This window comes from Bidens hawaiensis, unplaced genomic scaffold (genome assembly GCF_021521415.1).
Source record: "Bidens hawaiensis isolate Kalapana, Puna unplaced genomic scaffold, B.hawaiensis_p1.1 tig00046113_1, whole genome shotgun sequence".
In the NCBI taxonomy this organism is placed as follows: domain Eukaryota; kingdom Viridiplantae; phylum Streptophyta; class Magnoliopsida; order Asterales; family Asteraceae; genus Bidens; species Bidens hawaiensis.
The window spans coordinates 83,332-96,105 of record NW_027505966.1 but is presented as its reverse complement, the minus strand read 5'-3'; the positions used below and the strand labels follow the sequence as shown (position 1 = coordinate 96,105).

The following is a 12,774-nucleotide window of genomic DNA, read 5'->3' as shown; positions in this document are numbered from 1 at the left end:
AACCAAGAAGTTTACAAGTTTTAAGCCAGCATTAAATAATATAGCAATTTAGCAAATAATCAAATAATAAAGTAAAACTTAGAAAACACGTAAAAAAGAAATACCAAAATGGAGGATCTCGAGTTGTTTAGAATCGGATTTGAGAAAGGGGTGTAACTCGCAGTAGGTGGCAACAAGGATTCCGATTTGTGGTGAAATGTTGGGGTCTTAGGGCAACATTGTGGCATGTCGATTTTGAATAAATCAGTTCTTTTGATTTCAACTGTAAAATTTTAGTATCTATATTTGTAAAATATTCAGAGGGGCAGTGTCAAAATTTCATTAAGTGTCCAGGATTTAATCGCACAAATAGTTATGTACTAAATAAAGCAGTGCGACCCTATCAGGACCTAGTAGGGTCCTCGCCTGTTTTCATCTTTTATGATCATTATGTTGATCTTATGATTTCTTGCAGACTTATGAGAGATCATACATACAAAGATGGATTGATTGCGGAAACAAAACATGCCCAAAAACGCAACAAAAACTCCAAAACATCACTCTAACTCCTAACTATGTTTTAAGAAGCTTAATCACACAATGGTGTATTAACCACAACATTGAGCAACCAAATAAGTCATTTCATGATGCAAGTAAAGATCTTAAAGCCATTGAAATCCTCATCCGGAACCTATCAAGCGAGTCAATCCAAGAACGAAGGTCAGCGTTGACCAAAATCCGATCTTTATCAAAAACAAGTACGGATAACCGAATACTCTTAGCTGAAGCTGGAGCAATCCCGGTTCTTGTGAGATTATTAACATATGAAGACAATTTCACACAAGAAAACGCAGTCACTTCGATTCTAAACCTTTCTTTACACGAAAATAATAAAGGAATTATAATGCTAGCCGACGCAGTCCCTTTGGTTGTACAACTATTAAGAACCGGAACAATGGAAACTAGAGAAAATGCAGCTGCCACCCTTTTCAGCTTATCGCTTACAAACGAGAATAAGATAATAATCGGTGCGTCTGGAGCGATTCCCGAGCTTGTTAATCTTCTAGGAAACGGGAGTACTCAAGGCAAAAAAGATGCTGCCACGGCTTTGTTTAATCTATGCATTTATCAAGGGAATAAAGGAAGAGCCGTGAGGGCGGGCGTTGTTCCTGTTTTACTTAAAATGTTGAGTGATTCAAGTATGATTGACGAGTCGTTGACTATACTTTCGGTTCTTGCTAGCGATCAAGAAGCTAAGACTGCTATTGTTAAAGCTAGTGTAATACCGGTTTTGATAGATCTTACAAGAACCGGAAGAAATAAAGAAAATGCTATATCGGTCTTGCTTTCGTTATGCGAAAGGGATAAAGATAATCTTGATTGTATTAGTAGGCTTGGGGCGATAATCCCGTTAACCGAATTGGCTAAAAGCGGGTCGGAGAGGGCTAAACGGAAGGCGAAAACGTTATTAGAGCTTCTTCAAAGGTCTCAACAAGTTCAACATTAGTAAGTAAAACACCAAATTTTGTGTGTTTGATGCTATATATTGATTGAGAATAAGTTGTGTAAAGTGTATTAGGGACAGTTTATTGATTTATTTATTTGTAAATATTGGATTTAAGATTTATAAAAAGCTCTAATTATTATTCTTCTGATGTTACTAGTCTTACATTTTACCGGTGATTCTAACATTCAACTAAAACAATAGCAAAAGTAAATAGTAAAATCGAGTAACATGCACTTTTTTTTAGAACCAGGCGAACAACTAGTAGACAGGTAAAACATCATGCTAGATAACTGGCTGGGTTATAAAAAAAACATTAATAAAATGTAATTAATCATGTAAGTACATTGTGAAATGACGGTTCTAGTCCGTGTTAAATGACGGATTAGTTGGAAGCAATGAAAGTTTAAGAAAAAAAATTGCTTGATCGGGTCAATTATATATATTTGTCACTTGATGGATTTTATAGAAATTCAAGAATGGTACAGTTCAAAATAACATTCAACACAACAAACTTACGTTATTTGATGTTATTTTACATTTCACGTTCCTTTGGTACAGTATAAGGAAAATAAATTACAAAATTACTAAGAGTGGTGTAAGAATCCACTATTATATTTGTAAAAGAAAATTTCTCTGTCCTAACTTTTTGCTATGAGTGATTTAATAATATAAAACCTCATTTAAAAAAAAACAAAATAAAAAAGGAATTCTATATAAATAATAATTTTGAACTTCTTCGTACTTTTATGGTTGTACTTTCTGTTCTATTAATTGTACATAAGCTTTAGTCTATTAGACTATCCATTATGGTGACCATTTCTCACAACCGGTTGCAATGTGACACAAAATGACAAAAAAACATTTTAATTAAATAATTGTAAATTCATTTTTGTCCACAACCGGTTGCAACCTAGGTTGTTCTAGCAACCCAAGTTTGCAACCAAACTTTTACATCTAACTTGGTTTTTTCATAAAAATTACAATTTTTAACATTTTTTAAAAAAATGTAACAGCTTGGTTTTATTTATAAAAAAATATTGAACATTTTGATATAAATTTGATAAAAAATGAAGCATATTTTATTAATAAAATATTGGTTTAGGTTAGGTTGGGTTGTGATAGTGAGTGAAATATTGAATTGGGTTGGGTTGGGTTGTATAGGTGGAAGAGAAAGAAATTAGTTTTTTAATAAATGATTGGATTGGTTTGGGTTATGATAGTGGATAGTCTTATACTATCTGATGCGTGAATTGTACCTTTTGCTAGCTGTATATTTACACCACGTAAGCTTCTACGTGTCCTTTTGTTACAGAATGAAAGAAACGTGTACTTCTCCTATGACCTTTGCACTCTCCCTCCCTCTGTATATCAATGTTTAACGATGGTTGGCGATGGTAGATATCTGATTGTTAGTTGTTGTCCTTGCATGTTTGGTTTCTCTTTCTATATGTTGTTGTAGGCTGTCTTCCGGCCGTTTATGGCGGCGGCGGACGTCTTTGAGTTGGCGGTTTGTATGGATTGGTTACCCACTCTCTCTCTATATATATATATTTTCAGATGCCTTTTTGGCTAACTTATTGGGTTTTGCCATCACGTGTTGTAGAGAAGAAAGAAAGAAAGAGAGAACACCGGTGTTGTCGTAGCTTTCCGGTTGTCTTTGGCAACGACGGCGACGGTGATCACAAACCTATAATTTTCTCATTCAATGAATGTTGATGATCTTATTCTCATTTCAAAATTGGAGGGTGAGATATCTGTTATATTTTCAATGTTTATGTAAACTTTTTTTTTTTGGATAATAAGGCTATGATGATAGGGATGGCAAAAAAGCCCGTGCCCGACGGGTATACCCGAAACCCGAAATAAATGGGACGGGTATACCCCAAACCCGATGGGTATGGGCAGGGTATGGGATTAGGAATTAAAAATTTTCGCGGGTACGGGCCGGGTATGGGATTAGATGATACCCGGCCCGATTACCCGAAAACACATACCCGTTTACCCGAATTATATACCCGCAAAATTCTTTGTATTTCATAGGTTGTGAAGCATATATATCAAAAATTATATACAAATTATAATGATATTATATATATATTGTTATGCTTATATATACGAAGTGCATTATATTTAAATTTGTAATAATTGTTGAATGAATAAGATGTATAAAATAATTATAATGAGTAAAAAATGTACTTGAAAGTCCCAACGGGTATACCCGATGCCCGCGGGTATGCCCGATACCCGACGGGTAATGGGCCGGGTATGGGACACGGTTTTACAAACCGGTATGGGCATGGGATTACCGATACCCGGCCCGTTGCCATCCCTATATGATGATGAAGTTGGATCTGTGGCTATTTGTGATTTTATCTTTGAACAAGTAATTATTTGGTAGTTTGGTGGCGGTGGTGCCATAGTTAGTGGTGTTGTGGGTCAAAAAATACTTAAAAGTTCATAAACGAATTTTCGATCGCAAACGGGTAAATTTGCATTACGTATACAAATTTTTAGACAAATAACTGTAAAATAAAAGATAAATTTACACCATTGCCCAAAGAAACAGGGGCTCGGGCCCTCACTAAGCTTCGCCAATGGCCATAGTAGTTTTGTGGTGGTGACTATGGTGGCGGAAGACAAACATCACCCAATAAGGTTACGCATGTTGCACTTTTTATGATCACTTTTCATCAGCAAAATATTATAGTGCATCACTAACTTGGCACGTAATCAAACGAGTCTTAAAAGTATATTCTTTGATGCATTAATAGTTTTTCTTTTCGTTGCCTTTCATAGTTTCATTGGGATTTTTCTGCTGTATTAAATGCTTTTGTGTAAAGAAGTTTCATTAACTACTTGAAGTATCATAGTGCACTTGATATGCTCATTAAGTTTGATGACATAGTTAGCTGATGAAATTCATTGACTTCATATGGGTCCATTAATAGGTTTTCATTCTCTTGGTTTTCAAGGTTTGTTTGGAATTTTGCTGTTTTAGTAAATGCTTGCTTTATTGGAAGATGCTTTTCAAGTAGAATTGTGAATCCATTTGATTCAGATGAGATACATGAATACATCTTCAAATTGTCCAGGTAATGAATTTCTGGAACACGATAGCTTGGGTTACACGATGCTAATTTCATATTGAAAAGATTGTTACACTAATGATAGATTGATAGGTTCTCGATGTTGTGCAAATTTGCTTTAGTTCAATTCTTGATCACTGAAGTGTTGTGTTTAATTTTAGAACTTTAACAATATGTATAACCTTTTAGAAGTAATAAAATAGTGATTACTTAGAGATAGCTGTGGTTTTGTAATTCAGCTGAAATTGCCACTGATTCATGGAGTCTTGTCTATTTTTTTTTTGTTTGTATGTGAAAAGATGTTTATAGTTGGGCTTATGATTAATTTGTTTTAATTCTTTGATAGGTACTCCTATATGACGATAGTATCTATTTTGCTGCAGGTCATTCAAACTTACTGGTACACTTTATGTTAGCAATTGCTGTATTAGTTCTAATTGCTTAGTGGCTCACTTTTATTGACTAATTTACTGTATTCACAGATATAAGTTGCAGCAATTGCTCAATTAGTTCAGGAGTTACACAGGTTGCTGACTTATTAATGCAGGATAAGAAGCATTAAAATTGGTCGCTTTTGCATCAGTGTGTAGCTCAATTGGCTTTTGATTTCATGCAATAAAATGTTATACACAACTTAGATCAATTTTAAATTAGTTCTTATGTGATTGCTTTTGTAAGAAAGATATCAGTTACCTTTCATCTTCATATTTACCATTTTGTTGAACATGTGCCTACTGCAACATGCGTCTACGGCGTGCACGCTCACTGTTTAGGTTGATTTCAATGATTTATCTATTCATAAACCCGCGCAACGCGCGGGTTATAAAACCTAGTTGTAACTAATTGTGAACATGGTTGCATAAAGCCCACATCCGAAGGTCATATATAGTTGAAGATCAAGAATGGGTCTAAGCCCATAAAGAACTAAGTGATTAACCAATCAAGACAATGTTATTTTAAAGTAGTCCGGGATATTATACAAAAGGTAATATAATATACGAAAGATGGTTAAATGACTAGACTTCAACGTGAAAGTAAGCTTCGAACCAAGACCGTCTCCATGGATTTAAATACCACGGACGAGTCAAAATAAACGGACCCGTAGGATTTACATTTACATGTACTGATACGGGTGTTGAACGGGTACGTGTGCGAGTATTCAGGGAAATAAATCGCATCCCTATTCTAGCGGTCGGTGTTCATACACATGAGATCAAATGCGGCTTCTATTGGAAGTTTAATCCTGAAATGAAGTTAGAAGAAGGTTGAAAGGCTAAATATGAAAATATAATTATGTTTTGCTTTTAATAAATAGTTTGTAATACCTAGACGTAAGTTCAAATGTTTATAAAGAGTTATCTAGTATGTTTATTTGTTTTGCAAGTAAAGCTATTTGAGTTCTAGTATGTTTAGCTTTGGTTAGATTAATTACAAGGGTTGTTTGGTCTTTATTTGAGTGTGCAAACTTTTAGTTTCGGTTGTTTAATTTTGTTTCAGAAGAAATGATATTCATCTTGTTCTTAGGGCTAATTCTTGGGTTGTGGCCAACACTTTCCTGGCTATTTCTAAAATCAAAGTTTAATGTTCATGCAGAAAAGCCAGGCAGAAGATATATTGTATTATTAGATAAAGATTAGAAGATATGCATCAATCATAACTCTTCCAAAATGATGGCGGGACGAATCATAATAAGACACATTTGAAGTCGTCCACTTGTTGCATGCAATCCCAGTCAATATTTATATATAAGTTAGGTCATTTGGGCTAGGGTTTTTGGTTTGAATAGAAAAGAAGGTTGTATAATCACATGTGTAATTGGATTATCGTGACTATAGATATATATATATTCATCCGGATATTTATTATTTATTTGTGTTCATACTTTTCTAATTAACTAAGAAAAACAAATAACATAAGTAAATATAAATATTCAAATGAATATAGCTTTCCCCGTCTAAATTATTGCTTCAACTTATTAAAAATAAGATTGCATAACATGTAAAAATAGAATAAAAGTTCAAAATGTAAACATAGCACATTAGCACGTATTATCAATGTAAACGGTAGTTGTGAGAAGTCCAGCGATGAAATTTGGAGTTGTTGGTTATTCGTTGATGATACTGGGTCGGATACACGACGTGGGTAAAAACCTACTAACGGTTATTGACGGAGGGTAGCAACATTAGATAATTGACAATTACAACAACTTCGGAGTTGAGATGTTTTTACAGACAAATTACCAATGTCCATCTTTCCTAATGGATCATTGACAAGTTGTGAGCGTTGGATAAGATGTTGTTATGTCACACCTCATCCCTGCTAGCTTGAATAAGCAAAAGACTCGATGGAAAACCGATACTTTTAAGAAGCTGAAGAGGTAGGTCCCAGCAGAGCCCAGTTGGACCCGCAAGACTCACCTTGAAGAGGGACGTCTGCGCAGAAACCAACTGGATCCGCAGGACCCATCATGCTCAGAGACGTGACGTCCTTACGCGCAGTACGCAAGCTGTTCCCGCAGGAAATGCCTCCCAATGGTGAAGTACTCTGCCTGTTCCCGCAGCTGCGGATACAAGCCATCAGGGAAGGCCACCCGCGCAGCAAGGCTACACGCACAAGGCACTTAGCTCTCAATCACAGTTGTCACCTGAAGGAATGAGCAAAGCCGGGAACAATCCCGCACAAAGGCGGGAGGGGGAATACTCCCGCCCAAAAGCCAGTCCGTACGATACGGGAAGATCTTCTGTACTGTACCTGACGAGGTATGGGCAAAAGATCTGACTAAAGATACGACAGCTTATTGACAACAGTATGGCAAGCAGCATGCTCTTGTACTGTATGTCACTATTAGCCGCTGCCTACTCACCAACTCCTGTCATACCACGTGCATAGCCGGCAGTTGGTGGAAAAGGAATAGTACACAGCAGGCCTGGTCACTATCAGCCGCTGCCTACCCACCAACTACCAGCAGGGCACGTGCGTAGGCCACAGTTGGTAGAACAGGAATACTATTCAGCCGGCCACACCTCCTTGGAAACCTACCTTCGGCTATAAATACCCCAAATGGTATGATCATCTCATCTTATCACATTATCATCATATTATCATCATATACTACATATTATACCTGATATCTGCTCTAGCAATCTCTTAATATACATTTATATTTAAAGAGCAATCTAGTCTGATTCTCACGCCGGAGGGTGGTCACAAGGAGGAACCCCCCCCTTCTCAGTGACAAGCTCACGGTGTCTGTTTTGCATGTTATCAGAAGAACCATCTTTTCTGGGTCTAACCCCTCGTGGGAAACATTTATCTAACCCCAAGGTTACTTGTAATCTGCCCGGGGTCCGGTTAGTGTTTCTTCATTGGCGCCATCCGTGGGACGTGTAGCTAGAACTTCATTTCTTTTCAGTTTTTTCAAACTTCTGGAAAGATGGTTAAAGAAACTCCGGTAACCACAACCCCAGCTACTGGGGGGAATACCGACTACACAGTCTTTACAAACACTACCCCGGTTACCCAAGCCGGGGCAAGTGAAGTAAATTTTACGAACACTACCCCAGTTACCCAAGCTGGGGCAAGTGCAGTAAATAATCGCTCACTGGGATTCACCGATACCCAGTTAGAGAAACGAACAAGGCTCCCCCGCCAAACACTCGCTGAAGTTAAGGCATGGGCGGAGGCACGTCAGAAGGAATTCCAAGCTGAGTTGGACGAACGCTTGCGTTCCGTCCAACAGGCTGACGAATTCGAAGAATACTTGGACGATGACTCGGAGGAATCCGACACCGACGCGAACCCTCGCCATAGGGCAAAAGGGAAGCGTAAGGAAACGGACTCCCAACCGAGAAGGCATTTTGAAGAAACCTTCAAACCAAAAAACACAGGTGGAAATCCACGTGACTTCTCGAAAACATTTACACCAACTGCTGCAAAGGCGGGAACGTCCAAATTTGCAAGGGACATTGCGGAAGCAATCGTCCCGAAAAGTGCCAAACAGATGTCCAACATCGGCACTTACGATGGTATATCTGATCCAGACGATCATTTCAAAAGGTTCATAGCGGGGGCAACCGTCAGTAGTTGGACGGAACCTACGTGGTGTTACATGTTCCAAATGACGCTTGTTGGGGCTGCTAGAGCGTGGTTCGATCGTCTACCGGTCCACCACATCTACGGTTGGGAAGACTTCCAGCAAAAGTTTAGCAAACACTTCAGCCAGCAAAGAAAGTATACCGAGGAGCAATGGACAATCCTCAAATGCATTCGAGAGGAAGATGAATCTTTGCTAGACTTCATCACTCGCTTCAACTCAAAGAAGCTTAGTCTGGGTAATATCAGCGAAGATCTTGTTCGCGCTGCTTTCATCCAGGGCGCGAACGACCCAGAGCTCATCCGCACCTTAACGGGTAAAGATGGCATGCCATCCACATGGGATGCCATCATGACAGCAGCTAAACGCTTTGCGGAAACTGAGAGGCAACTGGGTAGAGATCTCCCACAGAGCACAAACCTCTACACCCAGAAAACAAGAGAAGACAACGTCCTTATTGCCCGATTAAACAAAAAGCGGAAGCGAGGCATTTGGCAGTCAAGGGTAAACTTTGACACCTCATCCGGCTTGCAACATCGATTAGGCGGAAGGGATAACGTACGGTAGAACCAGAACTCCAGATGGACGCCACTCACCAAAAGCGTCACCGAGATATTCGCCACTGAGGAGCTCCCATGGCCAAAGGCTCCAATAATCCGACATCGTCCCAACGCTGATCGGAGCAAATACTGTGACTTTCACAGGACAAAAGGCCACAACACTGAAGAATGCACAGACGTAAAGGATATGGTCGAAGCATTTGTCAGAGATGGGACGCTCGCGCACCTCGTGGCGCAATGAACGCTGAGCAGGCTGATGCGTGTAGAACCCCAGTTGGGGAAAACACGAATAAAATTACAGCTTCAATGTTGGAGACTACATACTGCGCAAACAACGAGATCCCGAACCAGGTGCATATCGGCTCGATGGCACTCCCATCCCAACAACATGGAAGGGAGCTCAATTACACAGTTTGCATGTAGATCAATTCCAAATTTGTAAAGAAAAGGCCCAGAGCCACTTCTAATGGAAATGATTCTCCTTAGAACATCGACGCTGATGATTTCACATTTATACTTTTATGAACTTTCAACACTGATGCCGGTTTTCACCGCATACATAAGTGTGAAAGTCGTTGCGTGGGGAAGGCGGCAAAACCCGCATAAACCCAAAAAACGGCAAACCTTCACGCAGGTCAGTTGAAGGGTAAAGTTCAGTCATCCCAATAAATGAAAGTGCCGGTCTATCCGCATGAATCATGATAGAGGAAACTGAACACTAACCTATTAACAACCGCGCGTCGAACGGTTAATTTATTCAACACGGATATGCCGGTTTTCAACGCATAATTACGTGGAAAGTCGTTGCGTGGGGAAGGCGGCAAAACCCGCATAAACCCCAAAAACGGCAAACCTTCACGCAGGTCAGTTGAAGGGTAAAGTTCAGTCATCCCACTAAATGAAAGTGCCGGTCTATCCGCATGAATCATGAGAGGAAACTGAACACTAACCTATTAACAACCGCGCGTCGAACGGTTAATTTATTCAACACGGATATGCCGGTTTTCACCGCATAATTACGTGGAAAGTCGTTGCGTGGGGAAGGCGGCAAAACCCGCATAAACCCAAAAAACGGCAAACCTTCACGCAGGTCAGTCATAGGTAAACTTTGGTCAACTAAATGAAAGTGCCGGTCCTAACCGCACAAATCATGAGAGGAAACCGAACCTATTGACAACCGCGCGTCGAACGGTTAACTTATTCAAAACAGAGAATTTCTAACAAAAGGATGAGGAAAACCTACACGCAGGTTAGATGTAGGTAAAGTTTAGCCATCCTACTAAGTGCAAGTTACGGTCCTACCCGCACAATCACGAAAGAGGAAGCAAAACTTCAACCTATTATCTACCACGTTCAAATGTTAACTTATTCTAAACACTTAGAAATTTCAAAAAGGATGAGGAAAACCTACACGCAGGTCAGATGTAGGTAAAGTTTAGCCATCCTACTAAGTGCAAGTGACGGTCCTACCCGCACAATCACGAAAGAGGAAGCAAAACTTCAACCTATTATCTACCACGTTCAAAGGTTAACTTATTCTAAACACTTGGAAAATTGCTAATTTAAACTAAAGTATGCAAGTCATATAACGTTTATAAAGCAAGGAATCCAGTGAAAGTAGCGGTCTTACCCGCACAAAGATTTATATTTCATAATATTCATTACAAGAATGGCCGGGTAACTACCCGCCTACAAGAATATAAATCTATACAAGCTAAATCTATCCTAGCAGTGGGAAGGGATCTTCAGGATCAAGCTTCAGGGCCACTTCCACTTGGACCAGCACCATCAGTAGAACGTGACGGTTCAAGGAAAGCTTTAAGGATAGCTAGCCCATCATCAGCAGTAGCAACTTGGTTCACCTTCTCCACCACCGGATGCGGGAAGGCGGCATACTGATTCACTGCTTGGTCATAAACAGCTTCAGTATCAACATTATACAAAGGGAAGTTGGAAGGCGGGATGCCTTTCTCAACGAACCCTAGACCAAGCAGGAAGCCGGCCTTTTCCCCATCCTCGTGAGAAGCGTTGAGGGCTGCGCTCATAGCATCGTCATAAGACGTATCAGCAAAGACCCGATGCACAACCTACAAGAAAAAATACAAGTATCAAAACCTTTTCTATTTACAAAGAAAAGCGTAAAGACATGAAAAGCGTACCTGAGACAACGCTTCTCGAAGAAGCCATTCCTTGGCAACCAGAGCCTCCTGGAGGGCAGCTTGAGCTTCGTTACGGGCGCGTTCGGCTTCACTCTTGTTGAGGTTGGCAAGCAACACTTCTTTAGCCGCAGCCTCTTCAACGCCCTTTAGCTTCCGCTCAGTGTGGTCAAGCACCCCCCTCTGGTCCAAGATCTCTTGGAGCTTTTTGGCGTCTTCCATCGCCAAGGCATCATGAGCCTGCTGGAGAGCCTCTAATTTGGCTTTAAGCTCCTCATTCTCCACGCGTAGAGGCTCAGCAACAGCTTCAGCCTTGGTGGCCCTCTCGGTTGCGTTCCTTGCAGTTTCCTTTGCCAGCCGAAGCTGTTCGTTAACAGCTTGGGCAGCCTTGGAACGGGCCTCGAGCCGGGCCTGAACTTCAACCTCGAGGGCCTTGAAGGCCTTCTCCTTTTCCGCAGCCACTGCGGTAAGCTTTACGTTCTCCTCCCGGACAGCCCGCGCCCGAGCTACTTCCTGAAGGCGAGCTGCTTTTAACTTGTCGTTTTCACGACAAAGCAGCTCGACGCGCGGCTGCATCCGGGCCAGGAGAACCCGAAGCTCATTGGTTAGCCTACCCTCCTGGTAGCTAGCCATGGCTTCCCCCAACGCACCACTGGGAGCTGCGTGACGAGCCCACTCCACGCACTCCACAGGTGTGCGAAGGGTTGTTCCTCGGCGGATGTTCCATCGTGGAACATACACTTCATTGGAATCCGACACTGCAAAAAACATAAAGCAGTTAGGAAAAGATGATAAAAATATGAAAATGGCCAAAAGAACCCTACGCACCTGTAGGGTCAACAACAGGCCGATAGCCGCCAAACCCATCACCTGAACCCAAGGGAAATCCATCCAAGAGGTCAGGCAGATGGGAATGAGGCAGAGGTTGGCGATAAGCCCCATGCATACCTGAAGGATCGGCCGTCGTTGCCGATGACGGAGGAGGCATGGTAAAAGCCGCCGCGGTCGCCGCTGCGGAATCCACAGCAAAAGTAACCGCTGGCTCAGTGAAAGATGCGGTAAAAATGGCACTGACAGCCGGCGGTGATGTCATCACAGCTGGAACAGTCGGCTCAACGGAGTGAGCAACTGAACCAGCGGAAGCAGGCGCAGGCGCAGCCGCCTGGGTCGTCGCCTCAGGTAGGCTGACCAAGCCTACCGTCATGGGCGGAAGGGTACTCCTCTGCGCTCCACCCTGGAATGCGTCAACATCCACGCCTGCACAAAGAAGATAAGTGTTAATGATATTAAGCTATGAAGTTAAAAATAAAGTTTGTACTTACGGGTTTTCTTGAGCCTGAAAGTGCGGACAGGCGGGGACGAACCCGATGGAGCCGGCCTTTTTGCGCCGCTC

The 12,774-nt window shown here is 41.2% G+C and overlaps 1 pseudogene; it reads left to right on the top strand.

Moving 5' to 3' along the window:
- Positions 1 to 736: 736 nt before the first annotated feature.
- Positions 737 to 1,497, top strand: LOC143616161 (U-box domain-containing protein 12 pseudogene; annotated as a pseudogene).
- The last annotated feature ends 11,277 nt before the right edge of the window (positions 1,498 to 12,774 follow it).